Raw genomic sequence first — 19,791 nt, forward strand, 5'->3', positions numbered from 1 at the left:
CGCAGATTGCAAATGTCCGCAGACGCGGGAGAAGATGTTACATTCCAACAGGACAATGACCCCAAGCATACAGCCAAAGCAACGCTGGAATGGCTTCAGATCAAGAATGTGAAAGTCCTTGAGTGGCAGCCAAAGCCCAGACTTGAATCCCATGGAAAATCTGTGGAAAGACATTCAAGATTTGCTGTCACTGCCATCCCCATCTAAACTTAACAGAGCTTGAGAAAATACCACAAACCAGATGACTCAAAGCTGATCCAGACATCCCCAAGATGACTCAAAGCTGATCCAGACATCCCTAGACGACTCAAAGCTGATCCAGACATCCCAGACGACTCAAAGCGATCAGACATCCCAAGATCAAAGCTGATCCAGACATCCCCAAGACGACTCAAAGCTGATCCAGACATCCCTAGACGACTCAAAGCTGATCCAGCATCCCCTAGACGACTCAAAGCTGATCAGACATCCCCAAGACGACTCAAAGCTGATCCAGACATCCCTAGACGACTCAAAGCTGATCCAGACATCCCCTAGACGACTCAAAGCTGATCCAGACATCCCCTAGACGACTCAAATGATCAGACATCCCCTAGACGACTCAAAGCTGATCCAGACATCCCCTAGACGACTCAAAGCTGATCCAGACATCCCCAAGACGACTCAAAGCTGATCCAGACATCCCCTAGACGACTCAAACTGATCCAGACATCCCCAAGACGACTCAAAGCTGATCCAGACATCCCCAAGACGACTCAAAGCTGATCCAAGCATCCCAGACGACTCAAAGCTGATCCAGACATCCCCTAGACGACTCAAAGCTGATCCAGACATCCCCAAGCAGACTCAAAGCTGATCCAGACATCCCCTAGACGACTCAAAGCTGATCCAGACATCCCTAGAGACTCAAAGCTGATCCAACATACCCTAGACGACTCAAAGCTGATCCAGACATCCCCTAGACGACTCAAAGCTGATCCAGACATACCCTAGACGACTCAAAGCTGTAATAGCCACCAAAGGTGATTCTACTAAGTATTGACTCAGGGGTGTGAATATTATGTCAATTAGATTTCTGTATTTATTTTTCAATACATTTACTAAGATTTCTAAAAACATGTTTTCACTTTGTCATCTCATATCTCTCTCGTTTATGTCAATTAGATTTCTGTATTTATTTTTCAATACATTTACTAAGATTTCTAAAAACATGTTTTCACTTTGTCATTATGGGGTATTGTTTGAAGATGGGTGAGAAAATAAAATATTTAATACATTTTAAATTCAGGCTGTAACAACAAAATGTGGAATAAGTCAAGAGGTGTGTAATGGTTTCTGCAGGCACTGTAAGCTGGAGCGCCCCAGCAGCCAAGCCCCCCAGCAGCCAAGCCCCCCAGCAGCCAAGCCCCCTAGCCTATGAAGTGTGAAATAAGCCCATGTTTATGTAACCTTCGTTTTCAGCGTCCACATGACTTATGTTCTTCTATGCGTCTTATATGCTATTTGCAGAGGTTATAGGTTCCTTATTCGGCATTGCAGTTTAAGCTTGTTGAATAACAAGAATTAAGTATTAGCTACAGTAATATTTGACAAGCACTCAACAAATGCCTGATTTGCAACTTATTAGAATTTCATAAGCAGATTCCTACGTACCACAGCAACAATAAAGTGTGTGTACAAGTATTCTCTCCTCTGACATCGCCCACAAGTGTTATCTTTATAAGATACAGTCATCTTTCCTCCTGCACACGTCCCTCGTGGCCCTCATAGCTGCTCGTCCCCCTGTCCAGCACTGACTGGCTCCATGTTGCAGAAAAGGCCTGTCGTGTCTCCTTGATCCTGGGTCATGAACACAGCCTCATCTGAAGAGGGACCTTTAAACACGGCTCTGTTTGATTAGACACCCTTCTGTTCCCCAGCCCAGGCTAACAGGGTTGTATTCATTTGGCACCGAATGGAAGAAAACGGAATGAAACAGGAAGCGAACACCAGAAGCAGTCCAATGAGAGATACTAGTTTTTGTTCTCTGTTGTAAAAAGATTTGCTACGTGTTCCCKAATGAATAAGACCCAGATAATATGGCCACACAAAGAGACCGTCCATTTCCTTTTCTCTGATAAATCCCCTTAAATGAGAAAGTGACTGCATTGCTGCAGGGAACATAGTAACTGGATCAATGATACAAGAAAACAACATTTGCATMAATTTATTATGGCAGAAAAAGAATCAAAGCAGTGTTTATGAATCCCGGKGCATTTGGAGCAGCCCCCTCTTGTTCTTCACACATCTAATTTGCTCATGMATATTACAACATGCACCATTTGGCTCATGAATATGATATCGCCRGGACTGGGAGTCCCCGTAATCAACAATCTAGTCAACGTCTGCTAGTGGCTTTCTAGATATGAGGCCCGGTTCTCTCTCTCTCTCTCCTGTGTATTARTCTGATCACAACCATTGTTGTTGACTTGCTATTGCTACGGTAGATCCAATATGTATGTATACATGCATTGTAATCAGTGCCTTTTCATGTCTACTTTTAATTGCATTCATGTTTATCTGTCATCTAATGATGATAAAGACCTTTCATGACCAGACAAGGGAATGAGTCTCCCAAACCTACCGTACTAGATCAGTGTTGACCAATCCATGTCTCCCAAACCTACCGTACTAGATCAGTGTTGACCAATCCATGTCTCCCAAACCTACCATGCTAGATCAGTTTTGACCAATCCATGTCTCCCAAACCTACCGTACTAGATCAGTGTTGACCAATCCATGTCTCCCAAACCTACCGTGCTAGATCAGTATTGACCAATACCATGCACTCCTCATCCAGGCCTCGTACACAGGCTCGATGTGCACTCACTGGACTCTAACCACACACTCACACACACCACGCTGACACACATTGACACACACACACATACTACACTGACACACACACACAGCTGACACACAAGTGTTACTCTCTGTTTATTACCTATGCGTAGTCACTTTACCTCTATCCTACATGTATAGTACATATTACCTCAATTACCTCGACTACCCTGTACCCCCGCACATTGACTCAGTCCCGGTACCCCCTGTATATAGTCTCGTTACTGTTATTTTATTGTGTTACTATTTTTCCTTTAGTTTATTTAGCAGATTTGTCAGACTTTTTTGGGAGGAAATTGTTGGTTAAGGGCTCGTCCATCAGCGTTTCACAATAAGGTCTCTGCTGTATTCGGAGCATGTGTCAAATAAAACTCAGTTGGTTTGATTTGAGGATGCTCTGCACCCAACCCCTGCCCTGAAGCCGGACGATGGCAGAACTCCAACCTGCCATGTGTACCATAGCATGGCTACTCCAGAGCAACAGAGTGGAGGGCTAAGTATGTCATAAAGGAATACCTGGCCAAACAAAATACTACGCAAACACACCAGCATGTATATGATTGCAAGACTATTCAATCAAAAGTGACATCGGGAAGTTTTCTGGTAAGRCTAACATTTTTCCGACTGCAATAAAGCTTGGTTTCAAATAACATGGTAAATATTGTATTAAAAGATTTAAATTAATCCAACCGTGAATTATTCTACAATGTAAGATCAGCACACAAGATAAAACAGCAAAAGGAAACATAAGCCAAGACTGCTGCAGTTTCTAACCAACCTACGCTGAACAGAACCATACGACTGATGAGGTAACCTTCCAAGGACAAGACCAGCTCAAGCAGCATACAGTAGCCCCATTTCTTTAGTCAGAAAATGATTTTCACACTTATTTTGTAGAATCTTTAAGTAGATGCAAAGCATGTCAGTGAGACCTGTCGGATTGGTCTGTTCAGAGGACATACATGAATGAAGTTAGTAATTCACTCCACATTTGATTGGTCACTATAGACCACAAATGACTGACTCCATTTCCTCATGATGAATGACTGTGAGGGAATATCTGCATGTTCACTGGAGTGGAGTTATCAAGACCATCTCTTTAAGAGTTAGGCAAACAGACAATAAAACGAGAGAGAGAAAAAGAGATGGAGAGAGTAGAGAGAGGTAAAGAAAGCGGGGTGGGATTTGTGAAATAAAAGGAGTGAGTGAACGAAAATCAGCTTTCTCCATCAACATGACAATCTATCATCGCTTTAGTTATTACTAAGAATTTCTAAAGGATTTTCCTGGTAAGAAGGAGTGTGTTCAAAGGCTTCCTACGGATATTAACAGATGAGATATGCAGACGCTTCGTGGCAAAGCCTTTTGGAGCTCTTAAGCATTAGCAGTTTTGAAGCAGAGGCATCTCCTACTAAAATAGCTTCATCTCCTACTAAATATTAGCTGTATTTTTTCAGAGGCATCTCCTACTAAAATAGCTGTATTTTATCAGAGGCATCTCCTACTGAAATAGCTGTATTTTATCAGAGTCATCTCCTACTAAAATAGCTGATTTTATCAGAGTCATCTCAACTAAAATAGCTGTATTTTATCAGAGGCATCTCCTACTGAAATAGCTGTATTTTATCAGAGTCATCTCCTACTAAAATAGCTGTATTTTATCAGATCATCTCCTACTAAATAATGCTGTATTTTATCAGAGGCACTCTCCTACTGAAATAGCTGTATTTTATCAGAGGCATCTCCTACTAAAATAGCTGTATTTTATCAGAGTCATCTCCTACTAAAATAGCTGTATTTTATCAGGTCATCTCCTACTAAAATAGCTGTATTTTATCAGAGGCATCTCCCACTGAAATGGCTGTATTTTATCAGAGGATCTCCTACTGAAATAGCTGTATGTTATCAGAGGCATCTCCTACTGAAAATAGCTGTATTTTATCAGAGGGATCTCCTACTAAAATAGCTGTATTTTATCAGAGTCATCTCCTACTAAATAGTTGTATTTTATCAGAGGCATCTCCTACTGAAAATAGCTGTATTTATTCAGAGGCATCTCCTACTGAAATAGCTGTATTTTATCAGAGGCATCTTCTACTGAAATAGCTGTTATTTTATCAGAGGGATCTCCTACTAAAATAGCCGATATTTTATCAGAGGCATCTCCTAATGAAATAGCTGTATTATCAGAGGCATCTCCTACTGAATAGCTGTATTTTAATCAGAGGCATCATCTACTGAAATAGCTGTATTTTATCAGAAGACATCTCCTACTGAAATAGCTGTATTTTATCAGAGGCATCTCCTACTGAAAAAGCTGTATTTTATCAGAGGCATCATCTACTAAATAGCTGTATTTTATCAAGAGCATCTCCTAATGAAATAGCTGTATTTTTATCAGAGGCATTCCTACTGAAATAGCTGTATTTTATCAGAGCATCATCTACTGAAATAGCTGTATTTTATCAGAGCATCTCCTACTAACATAGCTGTATTTATCAAGGCATCTCCTACTGAAAGCTGTATTTTATCAGAGGCATCTTTCTACTGAAATAGCTGTTAGTTATTTATCAGAGACATCTTTCTACTGAAATAGCTGTATTTTATCAGAGGCATTCTTCTACTGAAATACGCTGTATTTTATCAGAGGCATCTTCTACTGAAATACTGTATTTTATCTGGAGCACTGTTGGATTCTGTCATGTGTGAGGAGTGTGATTAGGTAGGCAGAAAGGTGCCAACCAGGGCTTGTTGGTGGGTTGGTTGATTTACACTGTAGCTACGCTCTATTGGTCAAAGCTTCTGCCATACAGAGGAAGATTCTATACCTGCAGTGACTCAGTGAATGGGTGCGTTTCAGATGCACACATTCTGCGCAGGTCTGCGCAGGACATCAGATGTTTGCAGTAATTAGAGAAATGTTTGAAGTATCAGGAAGCACATCAATATGATGATCTTCTAAACTCCTCAGGCCTGCATACTGTGACTCTGTGTTTTTGGAACGCACTCATTAGATGAGCCCTTGAGATTCCATCCACGGAATCAGTGAGAGAGAGGAGGAAGTTCAGTGTTTCTCTGACCTAACTTTCCCAGAATCTCAAAAATATAAACATCAATGGTTGGAGGCGTGGGGCGGTTCTGACGCAAAACACGCTTATTCTATATCCTGGTTATAACTACGTTCCTGTGAAAAGGTCTCATTCTATATCCTGGTTCATAATCTACGTTCCTTGAGAAAGGTCTCATTCTATATCTGGTTCATATACTACGTTCCTATGAGAAGTCTCATTCTATAGCCTGGTTCATATACTACGTTCCTTGAAAAGTCTCATTCTATATCCTGGTTCATATACTACGTTCCTATGAGAAGTCTCATTCTATAGCCTGGTTCATATCTACGTTCCTATGAGAAGTCTCATTCTATAGCCTGTTCATATACTACCTTCCTATGAGAAGTCTCATTCTATATAACCTGCGTCATATACTACGTTCCTATGAAAAGTCTCATTCTATACCTGGTTCATATACTACAGTTCCTATGAGAAGTCCATTCTATGCCTGTTCATATACTTACGTTCCTATGAAAGTCTCATTCTATTAGCCTGGTTCATATACTACGTTCCTTGAAAAGTCTCATTCTATATCTCGTTCTTACTACGTTCCTGTGAAAAGTCTCATTCTATAGCCTGGTTCAATACTACGTTCCTATAAGAAGTCTCATTCTATAGCCTGGTTCATATTCTACGTTCCTGATGAAAAGTCTCATTTCTATATCCCTGGTTCATATACTACGTTCCTATGAGAAGTCTCATTCTATATCCGGTTCATATACTACGTTCCTATGAAAAGTCTCATTCTATAGCCTGGTTCATATACTCGTTCCTATGAGAAGTCTCATTCTATAACCTGGTTCATATACTACGTCCTATGAGAAGTCTCATTCTATAGCCTGGTTCATATACTACGTTCCTATGAAGAAGTCTCATTCTAATGCCTGGTTATAATACTACGTTCCTATGAGAAGTCCATTCTATATCCTCGTTCATATACTACGTTCCTGTGAAAAGTCTCATCTTAGCCTTTCATATACTACGTTCTATGAGAAGTCTCATCTATAGCCTGGTTCATATATATACGTTCCTGTGAAAAGTCTCATTCTATATTCTGGTTCATATACTACATTCCTGTGAGAAGTCTCATTCATATCTTCTGGTTCATATACTACGTTCCTGTGAAGAACCTCATTCTATATTCCTGTTCATATATACTACGTTCCTATGAAAGTCTCATTCTATAGCCTGGTTCATATACTACGTTCCTATGAGAAGTCTCATTCTATAGCCTGGTTCATATACTACGTTCCTATGAGAAGTCTCATTTCTATAGCCTGGTTCATATTACTACGTTCCTATGAAAAGTTCTCAATTTCTATAGCCTGGTTCATATTTACTATCGTTCCTATGAGAAGTCTCATTCTATAGCCTGGTTCATATACTACGTTCCTATGAGAAGTCTCATTCTATAGCCTGGTTCATATACTACGTTCCTATGAGAAGTCTCATTCTATATCCTGGGTTCATATACTACGTTCCTATGAGAAGTCTCATTCTATAGCCTGTTCATATACTACGTTCCTATGAGAAGTCTCATTCTATATCCTGGTTCATATACTACGTTCCTATGAGAAGTCTCATTCTATAGCCTGGTTCATATACTACGTTCCTATGAGAAGTCTCATTCTATAGCCTGGTTCATATACTACGTTCCTATGAGAAGTCTCATTCTATAGCCTGGTTCATATACTACGTTCCTATGAGAAAAGTCTCATTCTATAGCCTGGTTCATATACTACGTTCCTATGAGAAGTCTCATTCTATAGCCTGGTTCAATATACTACGTTCCTATGAGAAGTCTCATTCTATACCTTGTTCATATACTACGTTCCTATGAGAAGTCTCATTCTATAGCCTGGTTCATATACTACGTTCCTATGAGAAGTCTCATTCTATAGCCTGGTTCATATACTACGTTCCTATGAGAAGGTCTTCATTCTATAGCCTGGTTCATATACTACGTTCCTATGAGAAGTCTCATTCTATAGCCTGGTTCATATTACTACGTTCCTATGAGAGTCTCATTCTAATAGCCTGGTTCATATACTACGTTCCTATGAAAAGTCTCATTCTATACCTGGTTCATATACTACGTTTCCTATGAGAAGTCTCATTCTATATCGCTGGTTCATATACTACGTTCCTATGAAAGTCTCATTCTATACCTGGTTCATATACTACGTTCCTTGAAAAGTCTCATTCTATACCTGGTTCTATATACTACGTTCCTATGAAAGTCTTCATTCTATATCCTGGTTCATTATACTACGTTCCTTGAAAATCTCATTCTATACCTGGTTCATATACTACGTTCCTGTGAAAAGTCTCATTCTATATCCTGGTTCATATACTACGTTCCTGTGAAAAGTCTCATTCTATATCCTGCGTTCATATATACTACGTGTCTCCTGTGAAAAGTCTCATTCTATATCCTGGTTCATATACTACGTTCCTTGTGAAAGTCTCATTCTATATCCTGGTTCATATACTACGTTCCTGTGAAAAGTCTCATTCTATATCCTGGTTCAATATACTACGTTCCTGTGAAAAGTCTCATTCTATATCCTGGTTCATATACTACGTTCTGTTGAAAAGTTCTCATTCTATAATCCTGGTTCATATTTACTACGTTCCTGTGAAAAGTCTCATTCTATAATCCTGGTTCATATACTACGTTCCTGTGAAAAGTCTCATTCTATTATCCTGGTTCATATACTACGTTCCTGTGAAAAGTCTCATTCTATATCCTGGTTCATATACTACGTTCCTGTGAAAAGTCTCAACGCATTATGACATACAATCTACCGGTTGGTTCTACGTAAAGTGTTACCATAGTATTTTCCGGTCCTTGTCAACAACCCTCTGAACTGTGTCCCTCTCTGGGATAAGAAGCCATCTGTAAAGTTTAAACCACATTAGACAGAAAGCTAACATCACAGACAACGAGACAGGCCTGGCTTCTTCACGTTTAGCATGCTAACTTTGATTTAAATGTCAGGATTGCAGAGTGACAGGTTGCGGAACTGGCTGAATAATCCTCTTTCAAGAGCACGAAACCATGACGATCCTGACTGCCACAGTGGCTGGAATACTGAGAAGAGTTGCATCGGTCTGGCCGGCTGATACGTTGGTCCAACTCATTCACAAGCAGTCAACTTCATCCAGATGTGGCTAGCTGTCTCCAGACCAGACACAGACATATGTTTCATCAGGGGGAGGGTGGTTCAGTAACCATCCACCAAGACTGGATGGGCAGGAGGTTAGGGGCTAAATCAGGGTCAGTGCTCTGTGATATTGGGGAAGCCCCACTTCAGAAGGACAGAACGGTTGATTAGGGTTTGAGCAGGAGACACAAGGTGAGGGAGATCGTTGTTTACTAGAAAGGAGGGACACAGACAAACAGACACACACAGATACACAGACACTCATAAACATGCACAGACACACACTCACGCACACACACACTGTGGAATTTCTCTTCAGTAGATCCCTCCACTGAAACATTATTCAACATCAATTCTGTACAGTACGAGTCCAACAGAAAAGTTAATGATCTGCACAAATGGATCAGCATTTTTGCCATTGACAAAAGTCCAAGACAGTCAGAAATGAACATTCATGAACATTTTATTTCCTCGGCTTGCAGTCGTATAACACTCAATGGAAGCAGGCAGCAGCTGCCTRCTGGAAGCAGAGTTGGGAGACATTTGAGTGATGCATGTCAATTGCTAGCCTGGTTACACCACTGAACACTGCAGCATTCCAGTGTGGTTTAAACAGGCTAGTCAATATAGTCACCAAAGGTTTATCCAAGTCAAAGGTATTTAAATCCGAGCCTGGAGATCCGATGTACTGCTGGTTGTCTTATCTACCTGATAATTAATTGCACTCACCTAGTGTCCTGGTGTCCCAGGTCTAAATCTGTTCCTGATTAGAGGGGAACAATGGAAATCAGCAGTGTTTGTTTTCACATTAAAGGACCCTAACAGTGGCTGTCTGACAGCAAGGCTCATATACTGTAACCATGCATGGCTATATCAACATATGCACCATTTTTATAAGTCAGGAATATAGATGATTCATTTAGAAAGATTGTCAATATTAGTGCTGTCAAATTGTAGGGGGCAGATACGATCCTTGTATTCCGGACATGCACTGGATGGGCACTGTTAGTGGGCTGATTGTTGCAGGATTGACACGCTCAAAAATGTATGATCTTTTATTCGAGCAAGATGGAACCAAAGGCACTTTCTCTACTGGGTCGTTCCACTAAATGATGCCCTTTGCATCCCTTTGATATTTTAAGTAGAAATTGTGCACCAATGTTGGATTAAAAGCCTGTTATTCAATTAAGTGCCCTTTAATGAACACCACATGGAGATTAATAAATCTGACTTTTTTATATGAATAAAGACTTGCTAATGTGGCAAAATTCTGCATTTTGAAATGTCCTCCATGCACCTCTGTAACTTCCAGAAAGATTGTAACCTACTTAACCATACATATCTCCAAGTTTTCACCATCATGGTAAAGCCTAGTTATTTTGTTGCTTTGATAAAGTAATTTCCGAGATTATTATTTACAGTGAGCTCCAGAAGTATTGGCCGTGACATGTTTTTTTTGGTGTCTATGTACTCCAGCACTTTGGATTTGAAATGGTACAATGACTGTGCAGACTGTCAGCTTTCATTTGAGGTATTTTCATCCATATCAGGGGAACCGTTTTGAATTACAGCACTTTATGTACATAGTTCCCCATTTTAGGGGACTAAAAGTATTGGGACAAATTCACTTATCAGTATGTGTATTTAAGTAGTCAAAAATGTTGAATTTGTTCACAATTCCTAGCATGCATTGACTCATCAAGCTTGTCACTCCACAAACTTGTTGGATGCATTTACTGTTAGTTTTGGTTGGTTTCAGAAAATGTTGTGCCAATAGAAATTAATGTAAATAATGTTTGTGTAATTTTGGAGTCACATTTATTGTAAATAAGAATATAACATGTTTCTAAACATTTCTACATGAATGTGGATGCTACTATGATTACGGATAGTCCTGAATGAATCGTGAATAATGATGATTGAGAAAGTTAGAGGCACAAATATCATGCCTCCAAGACATGCTAACCTTCACCATTACAACAAGGGGTAGCATTTTAAATCACCCCAAGACATGCTAACCTCTCACATTACAATTAACAGGGGAGGTTAGCTTTTAAATCATAACCCCAAGACATGCTAACCTCTCACCATTACAATTACAGGGGAGGTTAGCTTTTTAAATCATACCCCAAGACATGCTAACCTCTCACCATTACAAATCAGGGAGGTTAGTTTTTAAATCTACCCCCAAGACATGCTAACCTCTCACCATTACAATTACAGGGAGGTCAGCTTTTTAAATCATACCCCAAGACATGCTAACCTCTCACCATTACAATTACAGGGGAGGTTAGCTTTTTAAATCATACCCCAAGACATGCTAACCTCTTCACCATTAACAGGGGAGGTTGCTTTTTTAAATCATACCCCAAGACATGCTAACCTCTCACCATTACAATTACAGGGGAGGTTAGCTTTTTAAATCATACCCCAAGACATGCTACCTCTCACCATTACATAACAGGGGAGGTTAGCTTTTTAAATCATACCCCCAAGACATGCTAACCTCTCACCATTACAATAACAGGGGAGGTTAGCTTTTTAAATCATACCCCCAAGACATGCTAACCTCTCACCAGTTACAATCAGGGGAGGTTAGCTTTTAAATCATCCCCCAAGACATGCTACCTCTCACCATTACATAACAGGGGGTTAGCATTTTTATCATCCCCCAAGAATGCTCCTCTCACATTTCAATAACAGGGAGGTTAGCATTTTAAATCATACCCCAAGCATGCTAACCTCTCACCATTACAATAACAGGGGAGGTTGCATTTTAAATCATACCCCAAGACATGCTAACCTCTCACATAACAGGGGAGGTTTGCATTTTAATCATACCCCAAGACATGCTAATCTCACCATACAAACAGGGGAGGTTAACATTTTAAATCATACCCCAAGACATGCTAACCTCTCACCATTACAATAACAGGGAGGTTAGCATTTTAAATCATACCCCAAGACACTGCTAACCTCTCACCATTACAATAACAGGGGAGGTTAGCATTTTAAATCATACCCCCAAGACATGCTAACCTCTCACCATTACAATAACAGGGGAGTTACATTTAAATCATACCCCCAAGACATGCTAACCTCTCACCATTACTAACAGGGGAGGTTAGCATCATTATTGTATCATCCAGTGGTGGAGACAGAGCCAAAACAACAAAAATGTGTCACTGCCCCAGTAGTTTTGGAGCTCACTGTATTCATGTGATTAGTGACTAATTTGAAGGTTAAAAACAACACCGGCCCTCATTTTAAGGTCAACCTGTTCTGTAAACTGAACTCTCGTTTTAATATGTGAAACTATTCCTTTTAAATAATTTCTTTCAAGAGAAATATTAAATCTAATAGTCAAATGGTGTGTAAACCTGGTGAGCACCATTTTCTGGTGGCAAACTGAAGGTCGAGCATAACACAGCAACCCTATTACTCATAGCAGACAGCAAAACAAAAATCTACAATTTCTTTCTTTTTTTTTACAAGCTTCCATTCATCCTGTCACAGTGGATTTATGCTGATTAAAGATGAAATCGTCAACTCTGTTACAGTCAACCCTGTTACTTTATTTGGCACTTAATAGGCACTTACTATAGTCATTTTTATTTAACCTCTTGAGATAGGGAAACTATTTTTTAACATATAAAATTGTTACGCCCCTTTTTTTCAATTTTCACCTAAAATGACATACCCAAATCTAACTGCCTGTAGCTCAGGCCCTGAAGCAAGAATATGCATATTCTTGGTATCATTTAAAGGAAACACTTTGAAGTTTGTGGAAATGTGGAAAGATGAGGGAGATATAACACAATAGATCTGGTAAAAGATAATACAAGAAAAAACCAAACGTTCTTTTGTATTTTTGTACCATCATCTTTGAAATTCAAGAGAAAGGTCATAATGTATTATTCCAGCCCAGGTGCAATTTAGATTTTGCCACTAGATGGCAGCAGTGTATGCGCAACGTGTTAGACTGATCCAATGAACCATTGCAATTCTGTTCAAAATGTTGTATCAAGACTGCCCAAATGTGCCTAGTTTGTTTATTAATAACTTTTCATGTTGAAAATTGTGCACTCTCCTCAAACAATAACATGGTATTCTTTCACTGTATACTACTGTAAATTGGACAGTGCAGTTAGATAACAAGAATTTAAGCTTTCTGCCAATATCATATATGTCTATGTCCTAGAAATGTTCTTGTTACTTACAACCTTATGCTAATCCCATTAGCCTACGTTAGCTCAACCGTCCTGTGGAAGGGATATCGATCCCGAAGAAGTTAACGACAGAATGAATGACATTTTTTATGACAGAATGTTAAAATGATGTGAAAACAAAATAAATTATATCTCAAAGGCATGGACTACAGTAGAAGTATGAGACAGGTATATCGACTACAGTGAGTATGGGCAGTATATGACTATAGTACAAGCATGAGGCAATGCATACTAATAAAGTAACAGTCATGTATCAACTACAGTAGAATATGAGGCAGTGTATCAACTCAGCAGAAGTATGAGGCAGTGTATGGACTCAGTAGAATATGAGGCAGTGTATTGACTACAGTAGAATATGAGGCAGTGTATCAACTACAGTAGAAGTATGAGGCAGTGTATGGACTACAGTAGAATATGAGTCGTATAGCTAAGTAAGTTGAGAGCAGTGTATCAACTACAGTAGAATATGAGGCAGTGTATCAACTACTTAGACAGTATGAGGCAGTGTCAACTACAGTAGAGTATGAGCGAGTATGAGTGAGCGTGTATCGACTCATGCAGTATGAGGCAGTGTGTACAGACTAGAAGGATGAGGCAGTGTATCAACTACAATTAGAAGTATGAGGCAGTGATATGGACTACTTTGAAAGTATGAGGCAGTGTATGACTACATTGAAGTATGAGGCAGTGTATCACTACAGTGAAGTATGAGCAGTGTATCGACCAGTAGAATGATGACGTAAACAGTAGAAGTATGAGGCGTGTATCGACTACAGTAGAAGTATGAGGCAGTGTATCGACTACAGTAGAAGTATGAGGCAGTGTACTCACTACAGTAGAAGTATGAGGCAGTGTATCGACTACATTGAAGTATGAGGCAGTGTATCAACTACAGTAGAAGTATGATGCAGTGTATCGACTACAGTACGATAATGAGGCAGTTAGCGACGTACAGTAAGGTATGGCAGTGTATCGACTACAGTAGAAGTATGAGGCAGTGTATCGACTACAGTAGAAGTATGAGGCAGTGTATCGACTCAGTAGAAGTATGAGGCAGTGTATCACTACAGTAGAAGTATGAGGCAGTGAGGACCCATGTGTCACTTCCTCTTAGTTCAACTCCTCCAGTATGAGAGACATAGCATGGTCATATTGTACTTAGTGCATATATTTTTCTAAACAGCATGCAGTATTGTTAGTACAATACTGTAAATACCTTCAGTAAACTGTAGGTAATAGTTACATTCTGACACAGCCCCCCAGTGTGAATATAGCCCCCCATGTAATCTACAGTATTATTCACTGACAATGCTGACCAAGATCTTCACAAGCCTCCACTGGAGGACACTGATGTTAGCCCAATGTTTATGAATGACCTTTAAGAGAAAGTTCATCCTTTCAATAACAAATGAATGGGGAAGATTGGCCACACTATTAGATGCGTATCAATCTTTCTGACTCATTTAGGATTGAGGCTTGGACATTTCTCTAAATGAATATCATGTGATCTAGGCCACAGGCGGTGTGGAATACCAACTCAGCTCGACATGAGAACGCTTTTGAGAAATAGAACATCACACAACATTTATGAACTTCTATGTCATCCAAACCAAATCTTGCAGATCATTCAAGCCAGACCTTGATACTTCATATATTTGAAGATGCTTTAGGCCAGAAGTCAGTGAGAAACTCAGACTGTGATCTAGTCGATAAATCAAGGCATTAGACTGTGAAATGTAACATGTATTGATTCCATGCTCACAGGACCCAACAGACGTGCACTTCACACCATGGTGCAATCTGCTTCCATGACTCGCACTGCTAAACATATTCAGTGCTGTGGCATAGTAACAGTCAGTTTCAGGTTGAAGTAATACAAGCAGAAGACCAACAGTTACATCATAGTGATTAGTTAAACATGACTAATTTAAAGTGGTAATTACGCATATAGCAGACATTCCATTATTGAAAGAAATTTAAATGGGATTTAAGGTAATGTGTGCCTTTGAAAACTGATAGGGTTTCCAATTTCCAGCATAAGCCAAAAGTAAATATTCATTCTTCTTGAGCTGCTCTGTCTTTTGGCAAATGTGAATATGCAACAACATGTGAGATAATATACTTCATGCATATTGAATGAATGTTTCGGAAGAAACAATGTTTCCAGTGAGAAACCATTGAAATGAAAGTCCATGCCAATTTGAACATTCATGTTTTCCCAATGCACCGTGCCTTTTAAACCTGCATGAACATGGCCGACAGGTTCATGGTTTTATAATGGAGAAACTTACATCAACACAGTATTACTATCTAAAGAATGTTGCTTTCATGTTCTGAGTAATATGCTTTCATGCTCGGTAAATCTTTATAGGAGGCCTACAAGGTATCGCCCTCCAGTAACCTAACGCGGGTAGGATTTTCAGCACCGCCTTCCAATGGACAGCTCACATCAACACCGGAACTGTATTAACTCACCCAAGCGTGACGCCCCGTTGAGGCAACCGCAGCTATAATATAACACCCACTAGTTAGAATCTGAATCAGCACCAAATGACATAACTCCTGGTTAGACATCATGCTCCCTTCTGGTCAACAGTGCTCGGGAATCCGATTGGGGGAAATCAACACTAATGCACCTCCATCACATTCCATTAGCAGCTGTGCCACAYGAAGAGCACTGGGGTTGAGACACAAGCAGTCTCATGTGGGCTGACACTCCGCTCGAGTCAATTGCTTTGAACGTCATAAATATCACGGTGGATTTAACATGCACGGATACAGAGTTAGTGGATAAAAGCTAATTGGGGGGCCTAGTCAGTTGATAAATATTACTCAAAACATCCTAAATCTATGAAACCCTATTGTAGAACTCACCTGAGGAATTTGGTGGGTCAATCTGGTGGCCCCCGTGCTGCAAATGTGTCATTACTAAGCGGCATGACGAACCACACCTGAGCTGAATATGAATGACCATATGACGTATCTAGCAACATTGGTATAATGGCTATACAGGGATTTACAGAATCCCGAATCTACCTAAACACACTGTCTCACCAYACGGTTTAGGCCATACCCCATCATTAAATAAATAAAGCCTATTATTACGTATATATTTATCTAACTACTTACTATGTCTCTTTCGGACTCTCTCTCTCTCTCTCTCTCTCTCTCTCTCTCTCTCCCTCTCTCTCTCTTAAACACACATGCACATATACACACGCGCGCGCGCGCGCGCGAGAGAGAGCTTCACATGGTTTAATTATGTCTTAAAAAATGTGAATTAACATCAACTATTGTACATGTAGCCTAAAGCGACATTATAGCGACATTATAGCGACATTAGTCCATAGCGGAAAACGGTGTCGTGTTGAACACCCAAATGACCACTCTGTCGTGTAGAGTAGCCGAGATGGATAAGAAAGATTAAAGTGTCTAACTTAATGTAGATATAAGAGGTGAATAAATCAAATAAAACATACTTACGCATTTTCTCGAAGATGTGGGATTGTGCTCAAAATGAAGCAAAAAAATCAAACACACCAGGGCCAAGGTATCCGATTGGATTGGCTGGAAGACCGATGCACAATCCTCACCCATGTGAAAGGATTCGAGGCAACCACACGTAGTCTACATCGGCAGCAGCAGAATCAAAAACGTAAGAAAACGAACCTCGAACGCAATAAAAAAAWTTACAAATGATCAAAAAGAGGTGCATGAAATTGGGATGAATCCACCATTCCTGTGGCCACAGTAGAGAAAACCCGCGGGGTGCCGGTAGCTTTTGACTTTGTATTCCGATGGGGGGAAATGCTGCCGAGTTTGTGAGAGAGCGATAAGTCTGGGGCTATTTCTTCATATAGCCCTTTCCTGTGGAACTGAACGTGGTGCCCTATATAGGATTTCTCAGTGAAATTATTCTTGAGCGTACACAGTTAATGCCATAACCCGAGATTGAAATGGACTATCCACATTTGGATTGATGTTCATCCCTTATTGGTGCAGCTCTCTGATAGCCTACTGGAGGATTTGCAGAGGTATAATGTCAGTTACCATAGAGGGTCACATGTCCAGGCAATATTCCCGAACATGATCGATGTAGCAAGCGTAAAATCKKAAAAATATATAAGTATATGCATGGATGCAGTCGAGGTGTGTACATACATACATGTCTCAAAAGGACGCAGCCATTCTTATTCGAAGGTTCTGATCCAGATTCGTCAAACAACCACTCAATGCATCCATAGCCAATTCTCAACTTGATTCCCTGAAATAACGCAGAGCCTAATACGCAAACCAATGGCATATGTAGCGCGCGGAATGTGCCTATATGCGCTCTGTAATTACTAAATATCCACCAGAAGCTGGTTTTCGATGCAGTCCGGTAGGCTACCTATTTAACATAAGGGTAACTATTTGATAACAATTTTGCGTGTCAGGGGGATTTGTGGGATCCGTGTAATATCAGCACCATCAACATTCCGTGTGTTCCATATCCACCGGGAGCCACTGGGTTCTAATCGCTCTTGCGCTTGCTGCAGTCCATGGCTCGAATAGGGAGGAGCACATGGAATTCATTAGACTGCATGGTCCGAGCTCAGCGATGTAAAAATACCACTGCCGTGTGTGGGTAGGCTAAAGACTGAAACCTCTCTAGTATTCCCTACAATCCATCTACCGACCCTCATTTGGTTACATCTCTATGAACTCATTATTATTGACTGATCAATAGCATTAACACATAAAGGCCAGAGGGAATGTGTGTGTGTGTGTGTGTGTGGTGTGTGTGTTGTGTGTGTGTGTGTGTGTGTGTGTGTGGTGTGTGTGTGGTGTGTGTGTGTGTGTGTGTGTGTGTGTGTGTGTGTGTGTGTGTGTGTGTGTGTGTTTACTTGATGAGGCAGGGTTGCCACCTACAGGCGTTTGCCCCTCTCAATTCAACTATTGACAATAATCCGTCATTTCACAGGGTTCCTGCCTAATCAAAATGATAACTTCGGTAGTCTTTAAATCACCTGCATCTGCACCTTTTACATTATAGGTAGTTGCCTTTTCAGTGACTTACAAGATGTCTGAGCGTGTAACAGGACGTCCGATTCCGGTGTGACCTCAGACAAGTGGCACGTTGTGAGAAGCTTCATAGAAATGAGACGGCAATGACTGTAGGCTGTTTGACTGAATGTTGTGTTAGAGTTGAATGGATCTAGTAGAGGCCAGAGCCATACTTACAATACATGTATTGCTCTGGTCTAGGCACATGCAATTCAACATATAAAACAGCTCTACATTGTCACTAGAAACCATTTGGTGCTCATCGTTGCAGTGAAAATGTATCATCGTAACCTGACACAAACACATAGAGAAACAGGCGCAGGCGCGGGCACACGCACACGCGTTCAGGCGATTCAGCACCGACTGAAAAGGACAGCGACGGAACCTGAATTTTGAAATTCAGCACCGCAAGACAGTGGACAGCGACTGTTTTAAGGCGCAGCCAGTCCGAGCCTAGAAGCATGATGTTATATATGCTTGTGCTTTGCTTTTAGTGTTTTGTGTAATTTATGTCTATATAGGTATGTATAGTGTACTAATTGTTTATTGATGTGTTGATGCAGGGCTCATCTGCGAAAGAGATCGTGATCTCAGCATGGTTAGATTAAAATACATGAAAGGGCTGGCAATCTTATAGAAGGCCTAGTTATGGGAGTACCAGCAACACAGAGGGAAAGTCTTAAAGCACCAGATAGAGTATTATATGTTTTCTCTTAGCCTTACTGATCAATGTCATTTTTCAAAGAGTCCACACAACCGGTTTAAATAGTTAGATTCAGTGGTGGCGTACAAGGAAAAGCTGAAAACTAGCACACAAATCAACACTATTTAATTTCACCAAATTAGATTAGATTACACTACACGTCATAAATATACTGTAATGTGGATTCATCAACACGTGCCGGGAGAGAAGTGTTTAGAACAATGTTTAAGGTGGTAATAATTGTATGTACTTTCCTTAATGTTAAAACATTAATGACGTAATGGTCACATAACCATGAAAGATTAGAACACTTTCATCTTCAGACACGGCGGATTCATTTTGATATATTTTCTTAATCAGCATTTTATGCAGGCTTTGATGAAACATGAATTTAAATTCGGAGAGATGTCTTTGAGAGCCGAAAATAAATCTAAAACGATCAGTGGGATGGATGAAATGTGACGTTGTAAAAGTGACTAGTTGCAGCAAGTATTCTTCTGAATACACCTAAGTACTGTAGTAGAACACTGTAATAAAAACTACAAGCTACTTCCTTGTCAACTGTTTTTGCTCCGAATACTTCCATTGATTTAGTTACTTGGTCAAATTAAACATCATAGAAATTCCCCTGAATGACAGCCAACATTAATATTTGG

The 19,791-nt window shown here is 40.2% G+C and overlaps 1 pseudogene; it reads right to left on the reverse strand.

Annotated features, from left to right (window-relative positions):
• Positions 1-17,877, reverse strand: part of LOC112074492 (leucine-rich repeat-containing protein 4C-like) — a 48,819-nt pseudogene extending 30,942 nt beyond the window's left edge.
• Between the last annotated feature and the right edge of the window lie 1,914 nt (positions 17,878-19,791).

Source organism: Salvelinus sp. IW2-2015, unplaced genomic scaffold (assembly GCF_002910315.2).
Source record: "Salvelinus sp. IW2-2015 unplaced genomic scaffold, ASM291031v2 Un_scaffold2658, whole genome shotgun sequence".
NCBI lineage: Eukaryota > Metazoa > Chordata > Actinopteri > Salmoniformes > Salmonidae > Salvelinus > Salvelinus sp. IW2-2015.